This window comes from Microcaecilia unicolor, chromosome 6, assembly GCF_901765095.1.
Source record: "Microcaecilia unicolor chromosome 6, aMicUni1.1, whole genome shotgun sequence".
NCBI lineage: Eukaryota > Metazoa > Chordata > Amphibia > Gymnophiona > Siphonopidae > Microcaecilia > Microcaecilia unicolor.
In genome coordinates this window covers 207,950,192-207,963,633 of record NC_044036.1, presented here as the reverse complement: position 1 = coordinate 207,963,633, position 13,442 = coordinate 207,950,192, and positions in this window count along the sequence as shown.

The following is a 13,442-nucleotide window of genomic DNA, read 5'->3' as shown; positions in this document are numbered from 1 at the left end:
AGGTGTGTGGCGCCATCTTGGATCCCAGGACTACCCCCATTAAGTATAATATATGTACATTGGTTATAATGAAAACCCACACTGTCTGTCCTGCACACAGACATGCAATAAGACATGTAAAAGATTAAAAAGGTAGATATTTGACTAAGCAAATCCATCACTGCTAAACATCCTTTGTAGACATGCTAAAGATTAACATATAAATTGAAATGATGTGCTAAGGATATAGTCTGTTCAGCAGGTATGACTTATGTCACATAACAGCATTAAATTTCTGTTATCTGCTGGTAGGATTCATAGCTCCAGACAGTGATTCATGAGGCACCAGAACTATACTTTGTCTCAGTTCAGTCCTTACAAATGTCTTCTTGTTTTCTATCCTACAGATGCTGCAGCAGGGCCCCAAGCAGAGGAGGAGGCCACAAGGCGAAGAACACCATCTTATAGCAGCCAGCAGTCCCCTGGCAAGGAGTAAGACCACGCAGAAGAGGGTGGAGATGGTGCATTTGAACCTGAGGAAGAATATACCATCCAAGAAAGAAGATGTGGAGGACAAGAAAAGTCTTGCAAGGGAGAGAGAGAATGACCACCACCAGGAGGAAACTGAAGCACAGGACACCACAGAGCAGGATATCGTTGGTCCTGGTCAGTAAAAGCATGTTAGTAGAGCTAAAGAGGGACATTGAGCAGCATAACACCTTGCTACAGGATGAAATCTGTAGACACCCAGATAAAACTTAGGGCCTCCGAGCTACATTGGATGAGAGACTGTGACATCAGGACTGAGCTCTGGACCTTGAATTGCACCTTGGTCTCCCGTGGGAGGTGGTGGAGATGAAAACAGTAACGGAATTCAAAAATGTGTGGGATAAACATAAAGGAATCCTGTTCAGAAGGAATGGATCCTCAGAAGCTTAGCCGAGATTAGGTGGCAGAGCTGGTGGTGGGAGGCGGGGCTACCTTTCAAATATTTGAACGTTTGTATCATATCACCCCTGTTTCTCTTTTCCTCTAAGGTATACACGTTCAGGTCAGCAAGTCTCTCCTTGTACGGTTTGCAACGCAAATCCCATACCATTTTCGTAGCTTTTCTTTGCACCGCTTCCAGTCTTTTTACATCTTTAGCAAGATACGGCCTCCAAAACTGAACACAATACTCCAAGTGGTGCCTCACCAATGACTTGTAGAGGGGCATCAATAACTCTCTACGCAGCCTAGCATCCTTCTGACCATGGCCGTCGCCTTGTCGCATTGTTTCTTCACCTTCAGATCCTCCGACACCAAAACCCCAAGGTCTCTGTCTCCTGAGTCGAGCTTACTAATCTCTCCCCTCCTATCTGGTATCTCTCTTTTGGGTTTCCGCACCCCAAGTGCATCACTCTACACTTCTTGGCATTAAATTTTAACTATCTGAAACTCAAATCACACAGCTTCACACCTGCTGTGTAATGCACTGGATACAGGACACGCTCTAACCCTGCAATAGCAGTTTGTTCTTACTATCTTATAATCGTTTTAAGTGGAGAAAAAAGGCTTCAGTATCGCCACCCAGCCAGCCAGAATTTCACTGACTATAAGGCACAGGCACGGCGCACCAATCATTTCGCCAATTAAATTTTAACTGCCAGACCCTCGACCATTCTTCTAACGTTCGGAGATCCCTTCTCATCGTTTCTACTCCCTCCAGGGTATCCACATGTAGTGCTGCTAAATCCATTAGTGCATCTTAGTAAAAGGACTCCCTTTGTTTTGTATGCATAATTCCAGAAGGAAAAAAATAAATTTAAAAGATAAATCTAAAGAAACTAAAGTTTTCACCTGAGAGCACTGAGAGAAAATGAAGCTTTGATTAACTTCAAGCTTTGGTAAAAGAATTTCACCAATTTAATAATTATCTACTCTAGGAAAAATTGGGAAAGAAGTTGTGAATTTTGAACCTTTTTCATTGTGTCTGCATGACAGTGAATGCTGGGCAGAATAAAAAATATAGAGAGGTCTAATAGAAGGAAATAAAAAATAATCATCTTTTGATTTTATTTTGGCAGGAACATATTATAGACGCACACATTTTGAGTGAGGTAAACTCTTATTAACTTATTTAAAGTTAGATACAGTGTCAAAGGAGAAGATAAAGAAGATACTTAAGACTGATGAAGAACTAAATCAAGAGAACTTGAATTCCAGATAAGTGATGAGAGAAAAAATGTAAAAGGATATTTGAACTTTAAAGACAATTGACAAAAGAAATTAACTGAATACACATATACACAAAACTGGTAACAAACATATACTTACCCACCAGTGTCCTCCAAGGATATTTGAAAGAGAAAACACACATTTTATACAAAGGATCCAATTTTTAATTTTATTATTATGAAATATTTCAACAAAAAAGAGTTTTTTTTAATACTTATCTTACTAGTTCTGTTATTTGAAAGAAAGTTGAACTGTAACCGTATCAGTAGTGCTGTTGCTAGGAAAAAAGGTAAAACATTAAATGTAAACTGGACCCAATAATAGGCTTTAGAATTAAAAAATTTTAAGATTTTAACTTTTTAAAAGTGGTTTTAATGCCTTAATAATTTTGTTTAATAAATTTCATCCTTTGCACTAAAATTTCAGTGTTATTTCCATCTCTACACTTATTAAAAATTGAGATTCTTGTAATATCGTAGTAGATTCTCATTATAATTGTAATTTTATATTAGTTTATATTTCCTTCAGATTGGAGTTAGCAGAGACTTGGTTTGAGGTATCTCAGACAAAATAGACTCAGAATTGGTAAAGTAAGACCCTGTAACAGCAGCATGGGAGGTGGCAAGATTGCTGACTGGCTGGTTACTAAAATCTGATGCCATAGTCTTTTCCATGCAATCTTCCAGTCTGTCCATGCAGATTTCTATCTCCTAGCATTTGTGGAATTGTTCTTCCTCTAAGAAAATCTGTGAAAATCCTTGGATTTTTCATTGATAATATTCTCATATTCCTCAAACAAATCTCCACAGTGGTCAGTAAGTTTCTTTACTTTGTCAGATCAGTTTTCTTCAGCCAATTCTTGATTGTTCTTCCCTTCAAATTTTTGTGTACTAGCACTTATGATCACAAAAATCGATTACTGTAATTCTTTGTATCATGGTCTCCCATGATGATCAATTTAATATTTGGAAAAAAAGAGATCTGACCAAGTTACACCCTTGTTTCTGTCCAAACACCGGCTCCTGGTGGCTTATCATATTCCTTTTAAATATCTCACTACTGTTCATCAAGTTTTTCTTCTGGGTGTCCCTTTATTTCCTGCTAGTCTCCTTATTCCTTACTCTCTATTGAGGAGCCTTTGTTAATCCCACCAACATATTCTTACTGTGCCTTCTCCTCGACAAATCTAGCTAGATAGCATCAGAACCACATGTTATAGTATTGTGGCCCCCAAATTCTGGAATGGTCTTCCTCTCACTATTAGACTTGAACCCTCTTTTCAAAAATGTAAATGCAGTCCTCAAGACTTTTCTCTTTACTCAGGCTTTCCCCGCAGGTATCTCTGACTGATCTTTAATCAACGGTGAATGCAGCCTTATTCCATTCTGTTTTCCCCTCCCCATCTCTATTGTGATCACTGTTGTGAATCAGCTTTCTTGTGTTTCCCAAATGTATTTAGTTTTGTCTAATTAAATGTTAATTTCTGTCCACCCCATTCCCTTTAGTTTTATTAAGTTTGTAAACTGCTTAGACATTTTTGTTATGATCTGTGGTATATCAAATAATAAATGAAATTGGAATTTGGAGCTGAGAAATCACTGCTGTGTGCCTTCTATCTCTAGATTGTAATATAAAATCATTCATGAAATGGCTGAGCTGAATCCATGCTTGCCCTTCCACAGATGAAAAGCTTATGTAACTACAACGCTAATAACCAATCATTTGAATCTTTTGGATGACAGATCAAGCAACTGAGACACAAGAGTTTAGGTCTGAAAATTAGTTACTGAGTTTGTCCCACAGTGCAGTTAAATTTTATGATCTTTTTTATGGGAATGCAATAGAACTACAGGAGTCACATCCTATTATGGCGAAATACAGATGGTAGCATGCAATCAACTCTGGCACTATGTCAATCTTTTGAAATGAAAGACACTGAAACTGGGCTACAAAAATATGCCTTTCATTCATTCCAGTGATACACACAATGGGCTAGATTCTCTATATGGTGTCTGAAAAATCCATGTGGAACAAATTTCCTTAAAGTGTATTCTATAAGCAGCACCTAGATTTAGGCTCGGTATATAGAGTACGCTTAGTTGATATCCTAGCACCTAAAACTATACACATCCATTTATACCAAGGGAAACATGACGTAATTACCGGCGCATAGATTTAGACACAGAAGGGCACATTCTATAACAGTGTGTGTAAATTTTGGGATTCCCACGAAATGCCCATTTCTCTGCCCATAACCATGCGCCTCTTTGGCTCCACACATGAGAATTTAGGTGCTGTGCATTACAGAATACGCTAAGTGAGTTATGGGACTCTTTTACTAAATGGCAGTAAGCCCAATGCGGGCTTATCATTTGCTAAAAAGAAAGTACTGCTAGGCTACCGCAGCAGCCTGGTGGTAATTCCCATCCTCGGTGTGCCTATCTGGTGCTACAAAAATATTTTAATTTTTATAGCACTGGTGTGTACCCAGGGGTAATCGAGCAGTGCCGCCCGCTGCCTGGTTACCGCTGGGTTAGCATGGGAGCCCTTACCGCAACCTCAATGGATGGTGGTAAGGGCTCCTCATGAAGTGGCCGCGCGGCAAGTGCTTCACTTGCCGCATGGCCATTTCCTGAAGAAAAGAAAGACCTACCTTTTACCTGCTGCAGTAAAAGGGGGCCTCAACGTGTATTAAAAACACACGCCAATGCCAGCACAGGCTCCCCTTTTCCGCAGCTTGCTAAAAGGGGCCCTTTGCATGTAAATTCTAATTATTACCAATTAGTGCTCATTGTTGCTTGTTAAGACAATTAAGTTACATGTGTTATTATAGAATATGATTGGATTCCAGCACAGAATGCTAGGTGTGATATAGAATCCAGCAGAATGGGGATAATTCTCCAAAGAGTGTCTAAAGTTGGGCACCAGAATAAAGCGCGCTAGATGCCTTTTCTATAATGGCAATCATGTGCATAATTGGCATTACAGAATATTATCATCAGTTATCTTTTACATGCATAACTTTAGATATTCTCACTTAAAGTAGAAGGCATGAGCAAGCGCATCTGTCAGTTATGTGCATAACTGATGGTCTTCTGTAATCTACATGCACTAATCCTGGGCACGCCTCTCTCAGGTCTATGCCCCCCTCGCAGTAGTGTGCTCTATTTTGCTTGCGCTGTTAAGAATACCAACTAAGGCAGTTTCGCTTGTAACTGTTAATTTTCACTAACTAGATCAAATTAACACCAACTTATTAGCTAGGACCAATTAGTATCTAATTAAACAAATTATGCACATAAATGCCCTTATTCTATAAGCTGCATGCACAAATTTGCACACTATGGTCTAGATTCTGTATATGGCGTCCAAAATACAGGCACATTGGAATAAATGCCCCTAGTGCTATTCTATAAATGGTATCTACAGTAAGACATGGTTTATTGAATAGTGCATAGGCTGGGGGAGAATGCACGTACATTTAGGCATGGTAATTTATGCAACTGAAAGCCTGGTTTAAATTTCCGCACCTATGTGTATGCTTATTCCCTCAAATTGTATAACAATGTGCATAAATGTGATTGACACCCCCAACACGCCCACACTCTTCCCTTGGCCACACTCTCTTTTCAGCTACACGTGTTGGAATTTGCGTGTGCTTCTTTTTAGAATACGCCTAAAAAGAAACGTGCATAACTTCCAATTATTGTCAGTTAGTGATGATAGTTGGTTGTTATCGGCCAATTATCACTAATTAGCTCATTACTCAATTGAGTAGTGCATATAAATTGGCCATGCATACGATTTAACACATGCTACTCGCCATGCTTTATATAGATTCCAGGGGTATTTATGCCATTTCCATGCACTAGTTTATAGAATCAGGGCGATAGTGTACAGTTATGTACAACAATATTAAGGTCTCGGTTCTATAAAGGGCACTCAGAGTTCTGGTGATGTATCTAAATGGGAGTGCTTAAATGTGCACAAGTATTTTATATAAGAGGTGTGCAAGTGAGCACTTCCTTTACAGAATACACGTGCAACTGTGAGTAGCATGCCCAGTGTTCTGAGTATGCTATTGCACTTCCATGCTCACATGTGCATAATGTACATACTGACATTGCAGGAGTGCAAACATTCACCAAAATAGTGGCAGCAATCAGGCAGCCAAACTTTTCACCTGAAGATGCCCTCCTGCTGGCCTGGATCATGTTTCCAGAGTCTAGCCACAGGAGTGATTACCTGCACTTGATGAGGACTTGAGAGAGGCTCCATAAGACGCTGTTGTCCCTTGACAGGTAAGTTTAAGTAGAGGGGTAGAGCACAAAGGATGGTTCCAAGTGAGATATGCGAGGGAACTAGAACTGTAAAACTGTATCCAGTCATCACACATGATGGCACACAAGGGTTGAAGTTTCATAAGTATGTAAGTATTACCATACTGGGACAGACCAAAGGTCCATCAAGCCCAGCATTCTGTTTCCAATAGTGGCCAATCCAGGTCGCAAATACCTGGCAAGATCCTAAAAACGTACAAAACATTTTATGCTGCTTATCCCAGAAATAAGCAGTGGATTTTTCCGAAGTCCATTTTAATAATGGTCTATGGACTTTTCCTTTAGCAAGCCATCTAAACCTTTTTTAAACCCCATTAATCTAACTGTTTTACCACCTTATCTGGCAACGAATTCCAAAGTTTAATTACATGTTGAGTAAAGAAAAATTATCTCCAATTCGTTTTAAATTTAATACTTTGTAGCTTAATTGAATGCACCCTAGTCCTAGTATTTTTGGAAAGAGTAAACAGACGCTTCACGTCTACCCTTTCCACTCCACTCATTATTTTATAGACCCCTATCATATCTCCCCTCAGCTGTCTTTTCTCCAAGCGAAAGAGCCCTAGCCGCTTTAGGCTTTCCTCATAGGGAAGTCATCCCATCCCCTTTATCATTTTCGTCGCCCTTCTCTGGACCTTTTCTAATTCCACTATATCTTTTTTCAGATGCGGTGACCAGAATTGAACACATGGAGCAATACAAAGGCATTATAATGACCTCATTTTTGTTTTCCATTCCTTTCCTAATAATAAGTAACATTCTATTTGCTTTCTTAGCCACTGTAGCACACCGAACAGAAGGTTTCAACGTATCATCAATGACGACACCTAGATCCTTTTCTTGGTCGGTGACTCCACTAACTACCCTTCTCCATTGAGAATACTGACCATTTAACCCTACTCTCTGTTTTCTTTTAACCAGTTTTTAATCCACAAAAGGACACTACCTCCTATCCCATGACTCTCCAATTTCCTCTGCAGTCTTTCATGAGGCACTTTCTCAAACAACTTGAAAATGCAGATACACGATATCAACAATCTCACCTTTAGCCACATGTTTGTTCACCCCTTCAAAGAAATGTAATAGATTGGTGAGACAAGATTTCCCTTCACTAAATCCATGTTGGCTTTGTCTCATTAATTCATGCTTTTGAATATGCTCTGTAATTTTGTTCTTTATAATAGTCTCTACCATTTTGCCCATCACCGACGTCAGGCTCACTTGTAGAGTCTTCAATAAATTGAATTTTGAAATTTGACTGTTTTCTGTTGGTCCTTGAAGAGCCAGGTTCTGTTCCCACTCCCTTTCTGCTCCGGAAGCCACTGCTTGCCACGGAATGGTAGCAAGGAATTTTGCTGCTAATTGGGTTTCTCGCAGGTACTTGTGACCTGGATTTGGCCACTGCTAGAAGCAGGATACTGGACTAGATGGACAAGTATGGCTATTCTTATGCTCTTACATACCCATCTGCCACTGCAGCAGCTTCTGCTCTCAACATCATGTATGTAGCATGTGCAGGCCCCCAAGTACCTGTGGAGTGGAGGAGTAGCCTAATGGTTAGTGTAGTAGGCTTTGATCTGGCATCCTGGGTTTGATTCCTACTGCAGCTCCTTGTGACTTTGGGCAAGTCACTTAGGGGCCCTTTTACTAAGGCATGTAGGTGCCTACGCACATGCAAAGTGCACCAAATTGGAACTACTGTGTGGCCCGGGCGGTAATTTCATTTTTAACGCACATCCAAAATACGTGGTATAAAATATTTTCTATTTTCTACCACATGGCCCTTACCTGGTGGTAATTGGCAGTTTTTGTGTGCTGGCCGCTTACTGCCTAGTTAGCGCATGAGACCTTACTGCTAAGTCAATGGGTGGTGGTAAGGTCTCAGGTCGAAAATGGACATGCACTGGTTTTAATTTTGCCGCACGTCCATTTTCGGCCACAAAAAAATGCCTTTTTTCCAGGCGCACTGAAAAAATGACCTGAGCACATCCAAAAAAGCACCCACACCAGCGCAGACCACTTTTTGGCACACCTTAGTAAAAGGGCCCCTTAAATCTCTATTGTTTCAGGTACAAAAACTTAGATTGTTAGCCCTTTAGGGACAAAGTACCTGCATATAATGTGTAGTGCTGCATACATCTAGTAGTGTTATAGAAATGATGAGCAGTAGTAGTAAGTACCACCTCAGAAGCAGCAGGGCCTACCATCAAGAGATGGCCATAATATTAGATGAGGAGGAGGAACATGGCCTCCCGCAATGGTCCCCATCTCCTCTACCACAAAGAGGCAAGACTTTACCATCTCCATGGGCATCTGCAGTTGTGGTTCCACCTTGGCTTGCAGATGCCCCTGGAGATGGTAAATTGGAGCATTGGTGGAGGAGATGGGAATGATGCAAGAGGCTATTGACCACTACTACTACTATTACTACTTATCCTTTCTAACCACAGGCCAAGGGTCCTCAAAGAGAGTTAAGAGAGGATCCAGAACACTCTAAGACAAATGTTGTGTATACTGGTGAACCTAACATTTGCCATAGAGTATGCTGGGAGCCTGAGACGCCACTTTTTTGATGCCACTAAGGGCCCTGTTTGCTAAGATGCGCTAGCATTTTAGTGCATGCTAACGCTAGAGACACCTATATATGTGTGTGCTAAAAACGTTAGAGCACTTATAGCATGGCTTAGTAAACATGGCCCTAAGTGTGTGCTGATACAGGTCCTGTTCCTGGGGTGGACTCTCTCCTTACTTCTCTACTGACCCCTTCTCCCACCCAAAATAATATGTTTTACAAAAGAACGTGTTAAAATATATTTCTTTTTAATGTGCAAAATTTATAATATTTTATTGGTTCTAATACAATGTTTTAAAGTTACCTGGGAGTCATTATACAAATGGCCATGGTTGGTTTCACCCTGGCCAATATTCCCATTACATACACTTGTATAGCCCCCTTTCAAGAGGAGAAATGAGAGATATGGACCACTTTAATGACTCAGTCAGTTGTATGTCTATCCTTTAAGATTATTAACAAAATATGAGGGTCACTTATTCAGTACTATTCCTCAAAAATTATATACAAAACAATAAGAATAGATATTTGCGTTATATATTATTGTACTTAACTATTTATTCATATAATGCTTCTGTCTTACTAAGACAGAAGCATTATTTGATAAATAGATAAGTACAATAATATATAACACAAATATCTATTCTTATTGTTTTGTATGTCCTTTAGGGTTGCCAAATGGCTCCTGATTTGTTCAACAGAGTTGCTCCAGTCTGGGTATCACCCCATTACATGCAGGGACTTGCAGTTTAGATTTCTAAACTACATTCCCTTTATACAATGATGTATTTATTAGACTTACAAATGTAAAGTTTACGTAACATGCATGTGTACATAATTACAGAGTATGCTAACCTCTGCCATAGGAATCTATTATTACACAGAACATATAAAACACTCCTCCATTACATCATCTTAACATAAGAAAGAGCAAAGTATGTTAGACAACATGGGTCTCTGAAATTGATTAATTATGATCTACTGTTAAATGAGCCATTGGAGATTAGCTTTCCCTTTCCTTCATAGGGCATGAGATGGCTGCCTTTGCACATAGCACAATCCTGAATATCTCTGGTGAAAGCATCTGTTGTCTTTTCAAACCTTCAGGAAACATTCTAATTTTTATAAAAATAGCTTGACCAAAGCTAAAACAGAATATCTATCTACATTACTCTCACAAGATCTTAACACCTCTCACCTCTACCATACTTTGAACCAGCTCACTAACAGGCTCATTTGATCTGACGAAGAAGGGCAACCTTCGAAAGCTAATCAAGAAATGTATTAAGTTATGTCCAATAAAAAGGTATCATCTTATTTTCTTTTCCATATTTTATTTTGTTTGATTTCTATTGATAATCTTTCGACATAAATCGGAACATGGATGTCCATCTCCCAGAAACGTCCAAATCGGTATAATCGAAACCTGATTTTAGACATGTCTAACTGAAGTCCGTCACAAGGACGTCCAAATTTCAAGGGGGCTTGTCGGAGGTGTGGTGAAGGTGGGACTTGGGCATGCCTAACACTTGGACGTCTTTGAGCCATAATCGAAAAAAGCAGGGACATCCTAAAGTAAAACTTGGACATTTTCATCTCGACGTGTGTTTTTTTACGAATAAGGCACAAAAAGGTGCACAAAATGACCAGATGACCACCGGAGTAAATTGGAGATGACCTCCCGTTACTCACGCAGTGGTCACTAACCCCCACCCACTCTCAAAAAACATTTTTAAAAATATTTTGTGCCAGCCTCAGAAGTCATACTCAGGTCCATGACAGCACATGCAGGCCCCTGGAGCAGTTTTAGTGGGTGCAGTGCACTTCAGACAGGCGGACTCAGGCCCATAACTCCCCTACCTGTTATGTTTGTGGAGGAAACAGCGAGGCCTCCAAACCCCACCACAAACCCACTGTGCTCTACATCTAGGTGCCCCCCTTCACCCGTAAGGGCTATGGTAGTGGTGTAAAGTTAGGGGTAGTGGGTTTTGAGGGAGGTTTGGGGGTCTCAGCACACATGGTAAGGGAGCTATGTACCTGGGAGCAATTTATGAAGTCTACTGCAGTGCCCCCTAGGGTGCCCGGTTGGTGTCCTGGCATGTCAGGGGGACCAGTGCACTACAAATGCTGGCTCCTCCCATGTTCATATGGCTTGCATTTGGACGTTTTTGACATGAACCGTATTTTCAAAAAAAGATGGACGTCCATCTTTAAGGACGTCCAAATCCAAGGACGTCCTTTGGATTTTCGAAACAAAAGATGGATGTCCATCTTTTTTTGAAAATACAGTTTTCTCCGCCCCCGGATTTGGATGTTTTACAAAGACGTCCAAATTCCAACTTGGATGTGTCTTTCGAAAATGCCCCTCCACATCATCTATTTTCCTGTGCAATCTTTGCTATCAACTGAAGATTTTGCTACAGGTTTCTACAGTAAAGTACCCAACCTTTGTAAGACTTCCAATCTTGCCTCTCCCACCCTCTCCCCCCATTTCTGCTCTCACCCTCCTCCCAACTTGACACTCTCACTGTTTCTCTCCATTTTAACCTCCCTTCCTTTACTCAACTTATTAAGACAATGTCACTTGCGACAGGATTGTGAAAAATTACAGAAGGACCTTACGAGACTGGGAGACTGGGCGGCTAGATGGCAGATGACGTTTAATGTGAGCAAGTGCAAGGCGATGCATGTGGGAAAAAAGAACCCGAATTATAGCTACGTCATGCAAGGTTCCATGTTAGGAGTTACGGACCAAGAAAGGGATCTGGGTGTTGTCGTCGATAATACACTGAAACCTTCTGCTCAGTGTGCTGCTGCGGCTCGGAAAGCAAATAGAATGTTGGATATTATTAGGAAAGGTATGGAAAACAGGTGTGAGGATGTTATAATTCCATTATATCACTCCATGGTGCGACCGCACCTTGAGTATTGTGTTCAATTCTGGTCGCCGCATCTCAAGAAAGATATAGTGGAATTGGAAAAGGTGCAGCGAAGGGCGACTAAAACGATAGCGGGGATGGGACGACTTCCCTATGAAGAAAGACTAAGGAGGCTAGGGCTTTTCAGCTTGGAGAAGAGACGGCTGAGGGGAGACATTATAGAGGTATATAAAATAATGAGTGGAGTGAAACAGGTGGATGTGAAGCGTCTGTTCACACTTTCCAAAAATACTAGGACTAGGGGGCATGCGATGAAACTACAGTGTAGTAAATTTAAAACAAATCGGAGAAAATTTTTCTTCACCCAACGCGTAATTAAACTCTGGAATTCATTGCCGGAGAATGTGGTGAAGGCAGTTAGCTTGGCAGATTTTAAAAAGGGGTTAGACGGTTTCCTAAAGGACAAGCCCATAAACCGCTACTAAATGGACTTGAGAAAAATCCACAATTCCAGGAATAAGATGTATAGAATGTTTGTATGTTTGGGAAGCTTGCCAGGTGCCCTTGGCCTGGATTGGCCGCTGTCGTGGACAGGATGCTGGGCTTGATGGACCCTTGATCTTTTCCCAGTGTGGCATTACTTATGTACTTATGACCCACTCTGCATTTTTAGTAAAACAATTTTTTTCAACCTCTCCTCCTGTTCCTCCATTCCATGGTAATAGTTAACTTATCTTCAGAAACATTCCCCTCCCTTGGAACCAGGCTGTAATACACCCCAGCATTAAGAATCCCAAATAAGAGCTTTCCTCACTGAACAACTATAGACCCATCTCTAACTTGCCATTTGTTTCCAAGATTGTGGAGAAAGCTATGACCACCCAAGCTCTCTGACTTTCAGATGAATATTCTACACCCCAGTCCAACAGGTTTCTACTCTCACCATTCTACTGAACAAACTCTGTCTTGGCTTGATAAATTATGTTAAACAGAATATGTTTGCCATACTGGTGTTTCTGCTGTTTTCTGGCCCTCTTGAAGCCACCACTGCAGGTGGTATTCCCTTTGACTGTTGCCTTCAACACCTGGATAGACATGGTTACAAAGACATAGGCAGAGAGATACCCATGACACACACATGACAGACATGGGTACAAAGACATAGGCAGACACACATGACAGACATGGGTACAAAGCTATAGGCAGCGACACCCATAGCACACGCGCATACACACAGAATACAGGGGTAGAGAAAGGACTGAGGAGGGGGAAAGGAGTTGAGGTATTTAGGGAAGATAGAGGGTGCTAGGATAGATAGGGGTTAAAAGTAGGTGGGTGGGGGGAATATGGAGCTCTGTATAGCTATATGAGGTCAGAAAGGTCTCAAATTAAAGGGTAGGTAGCGTCTGAGCATGCACCAACTATCAATCAGCAGCAGCACAATGCACCAACTAA